This window comes from Phyllobates terribilis, unplaced genomic scaffold, assembly GCF_046119375.1.
Source record: "Phyllobates terribilis strain yellow unplaced genomic scaffold, ASM4611937v1 Scaffold_167__1_contigs__length_4167997, whole genome shotgun sequence".
In the NCBI taxonomy this organism is placed as follows: domain Eukaryota; kingdom Metazoa; phylum Chordata; class Amphibia; order Anura; family Dendrobatidae; genus Phyllobates; species Phyllobates terribilis.
In genome coordinates, this window is record NW_027362927.1 from 3,120,886 (window position 1) to 3,137,677 (window position 16,792).

General features: G+C 46.5%; 1 protein-coding gene across 1 annotated transcript in view; it reads right to left on the reverse strand.

The window, feature by feature from the left end:
• Positions 1-16,792, reverse strand: part of LOC141207902 (uncharacterized) — a 999,716-nt gene that overhangs the window by 855,291 nt on the left and 127,633 nt on the right. The window lies entirely within an intron of this gene.

Below are 16,792 nucleotides of genomic sequence, written 5' to 3' on the forward strand. Positions count from 1 at the left end.
AACCTCTACCAGAATGATGGAAAGAGAGAAGTATGGTGAAGGCGTGGTACAGCTCATGATCCAAAACATACTACATCATCTGTAAAACATGGCGGAAGCAGTGTGATGGCTTGGGCATGCATGGCTGCCAGTGGCACTGGGTCACTAGTGTTTATTGATGATGTGACACAGGACAGAAGCAGCCGAATGAATTATGATGTATTCAGCCATACTGTGGGCTCAGATCCAGCCAAATGCAGCCAAACTGATTGGTCTTCGTTTCATACTACAGATGGACAATGACCCAAAACATAAAGCCAAAGCAACCTAGGAGTTTATTAAAGCAAAGAAGTGGAATATTCTTGAATGGCCAAGTCACTCACCTGATCTCAACCCAATTGAGCATGCATTTCACTTGTTAAAGACTAAACTTCAGACAGAAAGGCCCACAAACAAACAGCAACTGAAAACCACCGCAGTGAAGGCCTGGCAGAGCATCAAAAAGGAGGAAACACAGCGTCTGGTGATGTCCATGAGTTCAAGACTTCAGGCAGTCATTGCCAACAAAGGGTTTTCCACCAAGTACTAGAAATGAACATTTGATTTACAATTATTTAATCTGTCCAATTACTTTTGGTCCCTTTAAAAACAGGGTGGCACATGTTAAGGAGCTGAAACTCCTAAACCCTTCATCCAATTTTAATGTGGATCCCCTCAAATGAAAGCTGAAAGTCTGAACTTCAACTACATCTGAATTGTTTTGTTTAAAATTCATTGTGGTAATGTCTACAACCAAAATTAGAAAAATGTTGTCTCTGTCCAAATATATATGGACCTAACTGTATATAAAATATAATAGGACATTCCTCATACAATATAGGGAATAGAAGGAGAGAAATACATGAAATATTCCCGAATAGAAATAAATATAAAATAAAAACCCAATATGGAACACTTATCTTAATGAGAATAATAGACCAAAGTATAAAAAGAAAATGTGCCTAGTGCAAAGAGTATGTAGTATTCTGAAACCCATACTATATAAAAACAAGCTAGGATAGCTATATATTTCCAATTTTATATAAATAAAGTGCATAAGTGCTCAATATGAGGGCAAGGGTAGTGACCCTAGATAGTCCATACACATTAAAATTAAATATAACTTAAATACCTAAAACCTACAATAAATATGCAAAAGTTGATACATAACATAAATACAGTGGATACGGAAAGTATTCAGACCCCTTTCAATTTTTCACTCTTTGTTTCATTGCTGCCATTTGGTAAATTCTAAAAGGTTCATTTTTTTTTCTCATTAAAGTCCACTCTGCACCCCATCTTGACTGAAAAAAAAACTGAAATGTAGACATTTTTGCAAATTTATTAAAAAAGAAAAAACTGAAATATGAAATATCACATGGTAAGTATTCAGATCCTTTGCTCTGTATTGAGTAGAAACTCCCTTTTCAGCTAGTACACCCATGAGTCTTCTTGGGAATGATGCAACAAGTTTTTCACACCTGGATTTGGGGATCCTCTGCCATTCTTCCTTGCAGATCCTCTTCAGTTCCGTCAGGTTGGATGGTGAACGTTGGTGGACAGCCATTTTCAGGTCTCTCCAGAGATGCTCAATTGGGTTTAGGTTAGGACTCTGGCTGGGCCAGTCAAGAATGGTCACAGAGTTGTTCTGAAGTCACTCCTTTGTTATTTTAGCTGTGTGCTTAGGGTCATTGTCTTGTTGGAAGGTGAACCTTCGGCCAAGTCTGAGGTCCAGAGCACTCTGGAAGAGGTTTTCATCCAGGATATCTCTGTACTTGGTCGCATTCATGTTTCTTTCAATTACAACCAGTCGTCCTGTCCCTGCAGCTGAAAAACACCCCCATAGCATGATGCTGCCACCACCATGTTGCACTGTTGGGATTGTATTGGGCAGGTGATGAGCAGTGCCTGGTTTTCTCCACACATACCGCTTACAATTATCACCAAAAAGTTCTCTCTTCGTCTCGTCAGAACAGAGAATCTTATTTCTCATAGTCTGGGAGTCCTTCATGTGTTTTTGAGCAAACTCTATGTGGGCTTTCATATGTCTTGCACTGAGGAGAGGCTTCCGTCGGGCCACTCTGCCATAAAGTTAAAAGTAAAAACACAGGAGAAAACTGAGTGTACAGCATATAGAAAAGACTTTATTAGTAAAAATATAAATACATAATATTACATATATAGTAAATAGATGCAAATAGGGAGATGATACAGAACCACGGAAGCACGTAGCGGCTATCCACAGCTAACAAATGTAGCAGGATAGTATAAAGAGGGGGAGAGGGAAGAGCGACCCAGAGTAGCAAGTGCTAATGATGGACAAAATAGGAGAGGTATGTATAGAAGGATATCAGTACTTCAAGTAATAGTGGATACATATCCCATTTTTCCCCCTAATGGGGCCAGAGTAGGTATAGTCCATAATATAAAATACACTCACCGATGAAATCACCAAGGGACGCTCAAGGAGGGGGCCAGGGGACAGGGCAGGAGCAGACCAGTGTGGGACCTGCGGGCCTCGACGCGCGTTTCGCAAGTTTGCTTTGTCAAGAGGCGTCACAGTGAGGGCACCGGCGTCTTTTTAAATACCCCCCCCCAAAAAAATTAGGTCACATGTGCACGCATGTGACCGGAAGGAAATGGCCGCCAACCGGAAGGCGTGAGCGGCGCATGCGCGGGGATCGTCAAACCGTCCCGCCCCCAGAACGCCCGTCATGACGTCGGCGCGAACCCGGAAGTGCTAAGGAGCAGAGTCCGGTGTAGCGCCGACACCATGGAGACAGACGCCTGGGAAGCCAGGAGGGTGAGTAGCCCCGCGCATGCGCACCGCCAAACCAGGAGGCCAGGTATAGTTACCAAAATACTCTTGTCCACATATGCATTATATCACCATATGATCATAATGATAAAATTTGTTAGATGGATCATCACCCTTAACACTCTGGCACCGCGGGGTTGGAATGAAAGTTTGGGCTTCTCACCTTTTTTGTGACACATATCGTGCTTTTTTGTCCTGCGCCTCTATTGGATTGACGGTCCTTACAATCCCCTTTTGGGTAATATGGAGGAACAAATTTTATCATTATGATCATATGATCATCCTCCTTTTGGATACTATTTACTATGCAGCCTATGCGCCATTTACTGCATGCTCTCCTGTGGCCCCTTCTGTACATATTTCCTCATAGGCAGTGAGCCTCCGTGGCTCATGTTGTTTTTAATATTTATTAGTATGGATTTATTATTTTTCATTTCTTAATTTCTTTCTTTTTGTATGTATATATAGTGTCCTTCTCTGTGGACCTTATACCTATCGTGCAGCCTGCTTCCAGTGATATCCTCCCTCTCGCTGACAAGATCGAAGATAAGGAAATGGATTGATTTTTGACATCTTCAGATACTGCCCCCAGGTTGCCTTTATGTCATGGACATTTCCACCTCCCTTTTTCTACATTTGCACCTATTGTCTCTATGTATTTCAATTTGTGTAGTTGTACTCACTTATATATGTTCCATGTGAGACTTATTGCATTTGATTATGGTGATATAATGCATATGTGGACAAGAGTATTTTGGTAACTATACCTGGCCTCCTGGTTTGGCGGTGCGCATGCGCGGGGCTACTCACCCTCCTGGCTTCCCAGGCGTCTGTCTCCATGGTGTCGGCGCTACCCCGGACTCTGCTCCTTAGCACTTCCGGGTTCGCGCCGACGTCATGACGGGCGTTCTGGGGGCGGGACGGTTTGACAATCCCCGCGCATGCGCCGCTCACGCCTTCCGGTTGGCGGCCATTTCCTTCCGGTCACATGCGTGCACATGTGACCTAATTTTTTTGGGGGGGGGATATTTAAAAAGACGCCGGTGCCCTCACTGTGACGCCTCTTGACAAAGCAAACTTGCGAAACGCGCGTCGAGGCCCGCAGGTCCCACACTGGTCTGCTCCTGCCCTGTCCCCTGGCCCCCTCCTTGAGCGTCCCTTGGTGATTTCATCGGTGAGTGTATTTTATATCATGGACTATACCTACTCTGGCCCCATTAGGGGGAAAAATGGGATATGTATCCACTATTACTTGAAGTACTGATATCCTTCTATACATACCTCTCCTATTTTGTCCATCATTAGCACTTGCTACTCTGGGTCGCTCTTCCCTCTCCCCCTCTTTATACTATCCTGCTACATTTGTTAGCTGTGGATAGCCGCTACGTGCTTCCGTGGTTCTGTATCGTCTCCCTATTTGCATCTATTTACTATATATGTAATATTATGTATTTATATTTTTACTAATAAAGTCTTTTCTATATGCTGTACACTCAGTTTTCTCCTGTGTTTACATTTATCTTGAGTAGGCAGTTTTTTGTGCGACTATGGGGTGTGAGTCGTGGCTCTTCCGCACTCCATACTCGTGATCCTCACTATGCTTACCGAAGTGTTTATTATCACTCTGCCATAAAGGCCCGACTAGTGGAGGGCTGCAGTGATAGTTGACTTTGTGGAACTTTCTCCCCATCTCCCTACTGCATTTCTGGAGATCAGTCACAGTGATCTTGGGGGTTCTTCTTTCCCTCGCACCAAGGCTCTTCTCCCACTATTGCTCAGTTTGGCAGGACAGCCAAGTCTAGGAAGACTTCTGGTGGTCCTAAACTTCTTCCATTTAAGGATTATGGAGGCCACTGTGCTCTTATGAACCTTGAGTAATGCAGAAATTCTTTTATAACCTTGGCTAGATCTGTGCCTTGCCACAATTCTGTCTCTGAGCTCCTTGGGCAGTTCCTTTGAGCTCATGATTCTCATTTGGTCTGACATGCACTGTGAGCTGTGGGGTCTTATATAGACAGGTGTGTGCCTTTCCAAATCAAGTCCTATCAGTTTAATTAAACACAGCTGGACTCCAATGAAGGAGTAGAACCATCTCAAGGAGGATCACAAGGAAATGAACAGCATGTGCCTTAAATATGAGTGTCTGAGCAAAGGGTCTGAATACTTATGACCATGTGATATCAATTTTTCTTTTTTAATAAATTTGCACAAATTTCTACATTTCTGTTTTTTTCAGTCAAGATGGGGTGCAGAGTGTACTTTAATGAGAAAAAAATGAACTTTTTAGAATTTACCAAATGGCTGCAATGAAGCAAAGAGTGAAAAATTTAAAGGGGTCTGAATACTTTCCGTACCCACTGTATATATTAGTATAAAAAAAAACTATACATTTAAGAACCACATCTAACATAGTGATACATTAATTCACATAGCCGACTATACTGTCACTGTAGTCTTCTATCCCACACGTATAGAGTCATCCGCGAGGATAGACGTGCAACTGCCTTGCTCGTACAGTTGAGCTGGTCCCCCAGCCACTGGAAACAGACATCCCGCATGACCCATCAACCCAGGCAAAAGCTTTCCTAAGGATGAATAAAAACAATTAAAAACAAGCACCAATACATATACAATAAAACCATAAGATATTAAAAGAAACCCCCATCTACTCATTAGCCTCTATTATAGGAAGGAACTGAACCCAAAGCTTTCATTAAGTCCTGCCGGTGCTAGGGTACCCAGTCGATAGATCCACTTACTCTCCAATTGTGCTAAAATCTTCCCCAGGTCCACTCCTCTTGCTCCCATGGTGACTTGATCAATATCTATGATGCGGAATTCTCTTGGGCTGCATTGATGGTGATGTAAAAAATGGCGTGGTAAAGTTTTGAGAGTGCTAGGGTCTTCCACCGTTTTGGCTTTGATAATGTCCCTAACATGCTCTCTTACTCAAATTTTTAATTCTTTAGTAGTAAGTCCGACATATATCTTTTTACAAGGACATTGGGCATAATAAATTACGCCCTTCAAGGTACAATTTAAATGTGCCCTTATTTCAAATGTTTTGGAGCCACCAAAATTATCAAACTTCTTTGCCTTCTTCAAATAACCACACGCCTTACAAAGCCCGCACGGGAAAAAAACATTAATTTCTTTCCTGTTTATCTCTACATCTCTCCAGATTATAGTGACTGTAAACCAACAGATCTTTTAAGTTTGGACTTCGCTTCGCCACCATTGAGGGTGCTGGGGGGAGGATTTGACAGAGGATAGGATCTGTTAATAGAACTTACCAGTGCTTCTGTATTATTGATCTCACTTCAGGCCACTGATTGTTATATACCAAAATAAATCATACCTCCTCCGATTTGTTGATGTTTTTTTTATTGCCATAAATTTATTGATCTCTTGGGGTTCGTGCTGCTATCCTGTAACTCCGTCTGATTGACCTACGGCTATATCCCCTCTTCAAACCGATTTGCCAGTTCTGTCACTTGTTCCTCAAATGTTTTCTCATTAGAGCATATCCTCTTGGCCCTAAGGAACTGACCTATTGGAATTCCTCTTATGGTGGAGGGTGGGTGTGCCAATTCTGCGTGCAACAACGAGTTTGTCGCAGTTGGTTTCCTAAATATGTCAGTAGTTATAATACCATTCTCAGATACCCTGATTTTTAAATCCAAGAAGTCCAGACTTCTTCCAGATTTATATGTTAGCCGAATATTCAAATTATCATTCAGCTTGGTCATAAGCCTCTCCAAATCTCTGGCCGTAGCCTCCCGCGCAAACCATATATCATCAATGTATCTCATCCTTCCCTGGACGGTGTCCATCTCAACAGGTGGTATCCGCCTGGAATATATCCCGCTCCCACGAACCCAGAAAAAGGTTGGCGTAGGAGGGGACACAGGAGGCCCCCATATCGGAGCCCTGTTGTTGTAAGTAGACACATGTCGAAGGACAAATTCCAGGAGGACCACGAGCAGCTCGGCCAGGGACAGCTTAAGACCACTTGACTTCAGATACCACGAAACCACCCTAATACCATCTTCATGTTTGATGGACGTATAAAGTGTCTCCTATGTCTGCAGTGACCATGACTATATGGTCACCGAGGCAGAGGTGATCCAATCTTTGTAGGGCGGCCGTGGTATCTTGTAGGAGGGCAGGCCAGAGACCAAGGGCTTCAAGTAGTGATCAATTACATTAGATATAATTTCACACAAACTGCCGTTACTGGCAACAATTGGCCTGCCTGGCGGATCAATCAGATTTTTGTGATGTTTTGGAATTAAGTCAAAGGTGGCCAAACGGGGCTGTAGTTTGCGCACCGTATCCAACAGCTCTTTTGGTATCACACCCTGTTTGAATGCCCTTTCGAGGATAGACACCAATTCATCCTGGAAAGAGGATAGGGGGTTATAAGAAAGTTTTTTTTATAACAATGGGGGGTATTCAGAAGTTTACATGCTTGCTTTTTGTAAAGGCTGACTGGCCCGACAACGAGGTTTCCCCATTTATCCGCAGGTTTAAAAATAACATCTTTCAATTTTTGTAAATATTTTAGCGACATTTTTTTTCCATTTTACTTAGGTTAGATTTCCAAGGCGTACATTGGGAAAGATTCTCAATGTCCAAAGTGACCAACTTAGTGAATACCTCAATGGCAGGACATAGGCTGAGGGCTGGAAATTTCTTAGATTTGTTACATAGATTACGGGGAAAGTCACTAACCTCTGAATTACTTTCTGCCTCCAGAGATTCCAGGGTTTCCAATGCTTCCCTTTCTTCTCTGGTAGGAAATAGGTCATGCAACGCTGTTTTGTAATGTAATTTTTTGTAAATGAGTTTCCTTGCAAATAGATGTGTATCTTTCACCGTAGTGAACTGGTCTAGGTGATGAGAGGGAGGATAGATAGGGCCCTTCTCTAAGAGTGTTAGTTGAGTTGAGAATAAGGTATGGGTAGATAAATTAATTACCTTATCTGTCACCACCTACCTTTTATATACAGCTGGTATCTCTTCTTTGTCCAGACGTTTAGTATATATTGATCTGGATATTTTGGTTGTTTAACGTAACTTACAAGCACGGTATACAATCATACATATGTGTTATCCTGGCACAATGTTGTGCACAACGCCCCCCGAAGAGCCTCACGCGAAACACGCGTCGGGTCCCCAGCGAGACACCGGTACATACAGCACTATGGGTATGTTATGACTCATCTTTATGTCAGTGTCAATTTCTCTTCCCAGGCAATGTCAGTATATTTCTGAACATCATAGAAGGTTACACATGTCTTATGGGCACCTTTACTGTTATGATGCCAGGATAACACATATGCATGATTGTATACAGTGCTTGTAAGTTACGTTGTCCAATTACTTGGTAACTGGATTTATTGATACTTGGATTGATAATATTGTCACTTCTTTTCATGAACCCATATATGTGGACTCACATGGTTGTCTCTCTGTCCTTTGTGTAGTTTTCACCTATGACCTACTATTTTATTGGTTGTGCTCTGTTTAGGAGTGTCCGTGGGACCTCCTTTTTTATATTTTTAATACACAATAAAACTGATTTTTTATCTGGAATCATTATGCCTGCTGAGCTATGCAAACTAAACTATTTACCAGTAATTTTCCTGAGTCTGCTGTTGGCGTGTGTCATAAAGGCAATATAACAAAAAAATTACTCTGCTATTGGTTAAATAAAAAGCGTATATTTATCTAGCAGTTGTGCATTTAGCGCAAAGCCTTCTGAGATACGCAAACTAAACTATTTACCACTAATTTTCCTGAGTCTGCTGTTGCCGTGTGTAATAAAGCTGATAGCTTACAAAAATTGCCCACACATTGCTACATACAGGGAATTTATATGACGCGCCCCTGGGCCTGTGTCGCGCTGCGTTGCGCATGCGGGAGCTTACCCGGAGCCGGATCAGATGGGGGTAGTAGTCTCGTGGCGGTGACCCGGTCCGTGCCCAGGGAGTCAAACTGGACGGCAGTGTTCTTAATAGTAGATGTTGTACGACTACGCCACCCGTTGAATGCAGCTATGGAGCTGCCGCTGCAGGGCAGACCGCTGAGGCCGGTGGAAGGATGGTGCAGCGGGGATGGTATAACCCCCAACGGGAGGGGTATGGCCTCAGGGCAGCCGACGTGGATGATGGGGGTAGCAGGAACCACTCGGAGACGGTACGGTGTAGTTCAGGGTCTTTACTGGTGACAAAGATAGACCCTCCCGGAGTACTGGCTAGCGATTGGGGCCTGGTCAGTCCTTGAGCAGATGGGATCTCCCCTGGCCAGGCGGAGTTGTAGGCCTCCCAAACTAACGATACTCTTCTGGCTACCTTGCTAGAAGCGAGTTTAAGTAGCCCACGTCCCTGAGTGTACCGTGTGGTGCTCACCCGTATGGCCGGTGACTCGGGGCCTTCTAGTAGCTTCCGCTCCACGACGGCGGTGCTGGTCCCATGCGTGTGACCGTGCCTTCGGGTTTCTTGGCCAGAGGACCTGAAATCCCCTGCCTGACGGATTCTGCTGCTGGGTAGGAGTTAGTCCCCACAGCCTCGGACTCCGGGTCCGGTAAGAAATCTTCTCAGTCAGGGCGAGCTCTGCAGCTGCCAGCCCCTGACTCCTTGTAACACTGCTCCCACAGAGCTCCTGTTGTTTCTTCCTATGCTGCTTCTCTTCTCTACTTCTGGCATGGCCCAGGAGCTGGGCCCAGCCGGAGCCACAGCTCCCTGTCAGCCCTCCTGGCTGAACTCTCCCTCTGAACTCTCTAACCCTGCCTCAGCCCCAGGTTTATATAGGGGAAGTCCTTCCCCTCCCAGGACTGGGCAGGAGGTGTGGCATGCATAGGATTCCTGACCAAGAGACCTCCCACCTGCTCTCAGACATAACATTGCATTACTGTGGAAACCAGACCCCTGGGGTGCCACATTCCCCCCTAGTGAAATTTAGTACTCCGGGACTAAACATATTTTTAGAAAAACATAACAAGGTATAACAATAATAATACAATAAGAAAAACACATAAAGGTGGTCACGGCATGTCCGCAACCGGGTGCAGTCTTTGAAGGAAACAAAGGTGTCCATTTCACCAAAACAGGGAGACGTAACCAGGTAGGTGTCTGTCCTGCCCCGAGTCCTTAACAGTCTTTTAGTCCATCCTGGGTTACGCTCCACTAACTGTACAAAGGATTCCCGGTAAATCCACCAAGGACTCCTATAAATTACTAGAAACACATAATTATTTACAGGATATGGCCGCTCTCAGTCCTCGGCCAGTGGGGATAAGGATTGGCTGCTCACAGTCCTCAGCCTGGTAAGGGATAGGGGATGGCTGCTCACAGTCCTCAGCCTGGTAAGGGATAGGGACACACGGGGAACAATTCACTAATCCCAACGGGGACCATATTTTAATTAGCAGCAGTCCTTGTACCCTAACGGGCAACTATGTACAGCTCTTTATTCACGCTACTTCCCTTCAGTAGCTATGTCCTCTTTGTGCTCCCTCCTGAGGGTAGTCCTCAGACCCGTCCGGGTCCTCTTGGCTTTCCTCGTATTGGTAGTACTGCAGCTCCTCCTCGGTTAGCTGGGTTAGTATCTCTGCGACAGTCCTCCTCCCAGGTGGCCAGGACTTTACCTCCCTTTGGGCTGCCCCGGTTAATTGGGCCACCAGGATGCTCACTTTTTGCTCCTCTGTGAGGGGGTACACCTGGAAGAGGCTATCCAGCTTTTCTCTAAAGTCATGCAGGGTATGTGACTCCCCTGAGTACTGGGGTAGCCAGGCTGCCCCCGGGATATAGGGCATGGTGAAAGGCATGACCGCAACAGCGGTGGCGCTGGCGGGGGTTGAAGCGGTGAAGCTTTCCTCCGTATCCGACATCCTTCTCCCCCCTAGTGGACCGTGGCCTACCTTGCGATGATCCTCTTCCGTAGGCCGCGGCTCCGCAGTGAATCGTCAGGGTTGAGGACCTTCCGTCGCGCTCCTGTGACGTCGGCGTCTGCTGGGCTCCTTCCAGGACCTTACGCAACGTCCGGACGTGAGGCGGGGCTTCAGTTCTCGCGCGCTTTCGGAGTCCACGCCCCTCTTCTTCCCGCGCGGCGTCCTCAAGATGGCGTCCAATGGCGGGAAAACTCCACGTATGGCGGGAAGAAGGCCGAAGATGGCGCCGGATGGCGGGAAAACTCCACCGATGGCGGGAAGGAAGCGGAAGATGGCGCCGGATGGCGGGAATCTTCACCACAGGTAAGTTTGAACAGTCTTTTTCAGGCACGCAGTACCCGGTGGTTGCGGGCACGAAATCCTGCCGACTACGCCAAAAGTTGACGCGCCCCTGGGCCTGTGTCGCGCTGCGTTGCGCATGCAGGAGCTTACCCGGAGCCGGATCAGATGGGGGTAGTAGTCTCGTGGCGGTGACCCGGTCCGTGCCCAGGGAGTCAAACTGGACGGCAGTGTTCTTAATAGTAGATGTTGTACGACTACGCCACCCGTTGAATGCAGCTATGGAGCTGCCGCTGCAGGGCAGACCGCTGAGGCCGGTGGAAGGATGGTGCAGCGGGGATGGTATAACCCCCAACGGGAGGGGTATGGCCTCAGGGCAGCCGACGTGGATGATGGGGGTAGCAGGAACCACTCGGAGACGGTACGGTGTAGTTCAGGGTCTTTACTGGTGACAAAGATAGACCCTCCCGGAGTACTGGCTAGCGATTGGGGCCTGGTCAGTCCTTGAGCAGATGGGATCTCCCCTGGCCAGGCGGAGTTGTAGGCCTCCCAAACTAACGATACTCTTCTGGCTACCTTGCTAGAAGCGAGTTTAAGTAGCCCACGTCCCTGAGTGTACCGTGTGGTGCTCACCCGTATGGCCGGTGACTCGGGGCCTTCTAGTAGCTTCCGCTCCACGACGGCGGTGCTGGTCCCATGCGTGTGACCGTGCCTTCGGGTTTCTTGGCCAGAGGACCTGAAATCCCCTGCCTGACGGATTCTGCTGCTGGGTAGGAGTTAGTCCCCACAGCCTCGGACTCCGGGTCCGGTAAGAAATCTTCTCAGTCAGGGCGAGCTCTGCAGCTGCCAGCCCCTGACTCCTTGTAACACTGCTCCCACAGAGCTCCTGTTGTTTCTTCCTATGCTGCTTCTCTTCTCTACTTCTGGCATGGCCCAGGAGCTGGGCCCAGCCGGAGCCACAGCTCCCTGTCAGCCCTCCTGGCTGAACTCTCCCTCTGAACTCTCTAACCCTGCCTCAGCCCCAGGTTTATATAGGGGAAGTCCTTCCCCTCCCAGGACTGGGCAGGAGGTGTGGCATGCATAGGATTCCTGACCAAGAGACCTCCCACCTGCTCTCAGACATAACATTGCATTACTGTGGAAACCAGACCCCTGGGGTGCCACATATACATAACACATCTGTGAGGCTACTTGTGAAAAATAAAGCCAGGGAATTTTTTTCCATAAAGCATTCAATATGGGAAAGGGTGACGTTGAGGAACGGGGATGTGGATGTGGTGGTGCCCAAAGGTCAGAAGTAGTGATGAGCGAGTGTGCTCGACACTGCTTGGTTCTAGCCCAAGCATCTCACTGCTCGACATTCTTGGCGAGTATTTCCGGGATGCTTGGGCGGGAGCTCGGGTCCCCGTCCTGCATGTTTGGTGCTCTTAAGAGAGCCAATGAACATGCAGAGATTGTCTGCCACTCACTGTAATGCCATAGCCATCTTGGTTGTGGCATTAGAGTGATTGGCTGGCCGCATATCGTCATCGGGTATATATAAGACCTGGTGCCCCTATGCTTATCACAGTCTAACCTGGAAACAGGCAGAGTAGGGAGAGGTGCTGCTGTGTGAAGGACAGAATTGGCAGTGTAATAGTTAGGTATAGGTATTCCACACCAAGATAGATATCCATCTGAACTAACAGTCCTTCTGAAGACTAATCCAGCTGCATATATTCAGTGGTGATAGCAGGAGTTAGGCAGGCAGGTTTTGTGGACACTGTATACAGCACAATAGGGTCCATTGCACGTTCTGTCTGCTCCTGCTGTTACAGATATCTGTAGACATGGCCACAGATATCAGGGGCCAGGTCTAATTTTTTTTTTTATCTTAATCCTGATTAGTAGCTTAAAAAGCAATACAGTACACCATTTTGCTGCTCCATATGCTTGTTAGCAGAATACAGGCATTTTTTTTAATTTTATTCACATTGCTGTATTGTAAAGCAGAGACAATTTTCCATCATCACACCTGATCCCATATTACTGCCGTAATAATAGACATTTTGTTGAGCGTGCCAAATATACTCTATTTAAAGTCAGCCAGCAGTGTGTTGTTGAACTTATTCACACTTGGTGGTTGAACAATACTATACTAAAAGGCCCCAGCCTAAAACCGTGGTCGTCACACCTGATCCCATATTACTGACATAATAATACAGACATTTTGTGGAGCATACCAAATATACTCGATTTAAAGTCAGACAGCTGTGTGTTGTTGAACTTATTCACACTTGGTCGCTGAACAATACTATACTAAAAGACCCCAGCCTAAAACTGTGGTCGTCACTAGTGTTGAGCGAATTTGTTCGGCGAATGTGCGAAAGTTTCAAATTCAGCACGAATATGGCACATTTGGATTCGTGATCACAAAGGCGAGCAAACTTTCTTAAAATCTGAAAAGTTTAAGAATTTGCGTGGGACCATGAATACAGGGCAACCACGGCGTTTTGAACAGTTTTGCTAGCATAGTGCAAGTGTATGATGGGCCGTGATATGTGCCAGGTGAGTGTAGGGGCTGTGGAGAGCATAGAACAGATCAGATCAGCGGCGCACTTTTTTTTCTTTTTTCCTGTGGGCGGTAACTTTAACTGAGGAAAGCGCAGCCAGCCAATCATAGCGCAGGAAGCATCTACACTGTCCAGACATAAGGGCTTCTGCAATTGGCTGCAGAAATCACATGTCCTCTCAATGTAAAAAGCGGCCATGTTCCCTCAGCACCATTATATCCATGTCACTGCTGGAGACAGATGCAGCTCAGTGTTCTCCTGTGTAATGAGAGATATTAGCTAGATAGATGGGCGCTTGTGTGGCAGTCAGATAGTGTAGATAACTCCTGGCCTGTGTACCTCTGCAACCGCTGGTGCAGCACATTTTTGGTGTTCTTGTGCAAGTACTGAGATTCTGACAGAAACAGAGGGCCCATGCCATACAATAGTGCTGTGCACCGCTGGTATAGAGCTCCATGGCTCAGTATACCTTGAATCTTTTTTTGCACTTGCTAATGTGATCAAGCAAGCGCAGTGCACCTTTTCATTAAGTGGGGTTGAAAATGTGCTGTGCACAGTCTGCAGAGCTTCTTATTGCAGAGCACAAAATCAGTTTTTTTCTGTTGCTATTGTGATATTGAAAGCTGTGTGCACTAAAGTTTTTTTAGTGTCAGATACTATTTTAGTGGAGTTGAACTTCAGGTGGTTTCGGCTATGTGCCCACGTTGCATTTATGAAGCAGAAAATTTCTGCTGCATAAATGCAAGTCCTCTCCCGGAAAAACGCATGCGGAATTCCGCACGCGTTTATCGCACATTTTTCGCGCGTTTATCACGCGTTTTCCACATGCGGAATTGCCTTGCGTTTTTTATGCATTGGACAAAGGCAATTCCGCTTGCGGAAACGCAAAATTAAATGACATGCTGCGATTTTTGAACGCGGCATAAACGCTGCGGAAAAATCCGCAGCATGTGCATAGAACTTGCGGAATCCCATTGGGGACCATGGGGTGCGGATATACATGCGTTTTTCAAGCGTTTACGCTGCGGAAATTCCGCAGCATATACGCTTGAAAAATGCTACGTGGGCACACAGCCTTCAGAGTAAAAAAAAAAATTTTTCTCTTGCTACGCCCAGTCCAAAAAATATTTTTTCCTGTGCCAAAAGTCATACAGTGCTATAAGCCAGCTACTAAGTCAGTGGCGGTCAAATTCAGATGGACGCAGAACTTATGCAGAGCAACCCAAAAATATACTGCTGGCTAGATCTGCGTTTGAAATATTTGGGAGCATATATTCTATGTCATACTGGCCTCATCCGCATTAAAAAAAAAAGTCTTCTGTTCCTAAAGTAATACAGCAGGGGACATCTCAGTTTGAAATTGTTTGGAGAATATCTCGTAGGTTTTATCGGCCTCATGCACACTAACAAATTTCTTTTGTGTATTAGTAATGTTATGCGGCAGGCCATATCTTACCTTGTCATTTAGTGTCACTGAAATTCAGGTGTGTGCTGAGCTATTGCACAGGAAAAAAACATATTTTTCTTTAGTTAATTGCTTGCTCCTACGTCTGTATCTGACCAACATGAGTGGGAAAAAGAGAGGACGTGGTAGAAGGGGGAATAGGCTTGGTGTTCAAGGTGTACGTGGGGTATGTGGTAATGTTAGTGAAAGCACTAGTGAACTAACACAAACAGGTCCTATCCAAAGACAACTGACAACTTATGTTAGTCCTTTGGCAGCTGCACAGCGATACGCCTTGTTGATAAGGCCCAGAAAGAGCAGGTGCACCAGTGGATGGCAAGCTCTGCTTCCAGTGGCATCTCCTCCTCTTCCTCCACCTCAACATCACACGCAGTACAGTCCTCAGAGGTGGCACCCCAATTACTCATGTTTTCCCCTCGTCAAAACTGCCCAGCTGACTGTCGCGAACCACAGATGGGCGAGTCTGTAGAACTATTCACCCATTCTACACCATGGGCATCAGAAGTGTACTCTTAACAGTCACAGAGTCAAGGGGAGGAAAGCATCTGCACCAATGCCCAAATTTTTTTTAGCTTGGATTCGGGGCAGGACGAAGTAGGGTAAGAGCAGGTTCCTGAACCTCATCACCAGACGTTAACCACAGGGGAGGGAGGTGATCCAGATGAGACTCAGATACCTGAGGCTCATGCGGATTGTACTGTGCTGTCAGGGCAACAAGAGGAGAGGGGTCACTCTGAGGGCGAGGAATGGGATAACACATTGGATGATGACGAGGTTGAAGATCCTACTTGGTGTGAACTCAGAGTCACGCAGCGGAGTAGCTCATCAGAGGAGATGGAGGAGGAAGACGAGGAGGTTACATTTCACCCTACGGCACAGATATGGAGTGATGCAAGCACGAGGAGCACTGCATCCTTCCTTGTCTAAATCTACGTGTGCCAGGGTGCATTTCACCACAGACACCTGGACGAGTAAGCATAGCCAAGGGCGTTACATCTCGCTGACTGGGCACTGGGTGACTCTGGTGGCTGTGGGGGAAGGGGCTGATCCACAAATCTTGGAATCCCCAAGGTTTGCAGAAGAAACCTCTGCATTTCCCACTTCCTCCGCTGCTTCTGCGTCCTCCACCTCCTCTAGGACCTCCACCTGCACACTCAACCCCTGCCTTAACGAGACACGCATTCCAAGGGTGCGGAGCGAATAGACAACACCTCCATAATGCGCAGTCAGGGCTCACCATAATCAGGCAGTCTTCAAATTAATATGCCTTGGAAATCGCAGTCATACAGGTGAAGAGTTGTGGGCAGCTCTCCAGGCTCAGTTTGAGCAATGGCTGTCTCCGCTGAATCTAGAGCCAGGGAAGGCCATGTGCGATAACGGTGCGAACCTGTTAGCGGCCCTAGGCCGAGGCAAGCTCGCACACGTGCCTTGCATGGCTCATGTCCTCAACCTGGTGGTACAGCGATTTCTCCGCCACTATCCTGGCCTGGATGAGCTGCTTCACAAAGTACAGAAGCTGTCTGGTCACTTCCACCGTTTGCAACCCTCATGTCATCGACTTGCATCGATACAGAGGTGTTTGTCTGTGCCAGTTAACAGGTTGATCTGCGATGTGCCGACGTGGTGGAATTCCACTCTGCACATGTTGCAGCGAATATGCCAGCAGCAACGAGCTCTGACTCAGTATGTCATGACATATTGCTTGG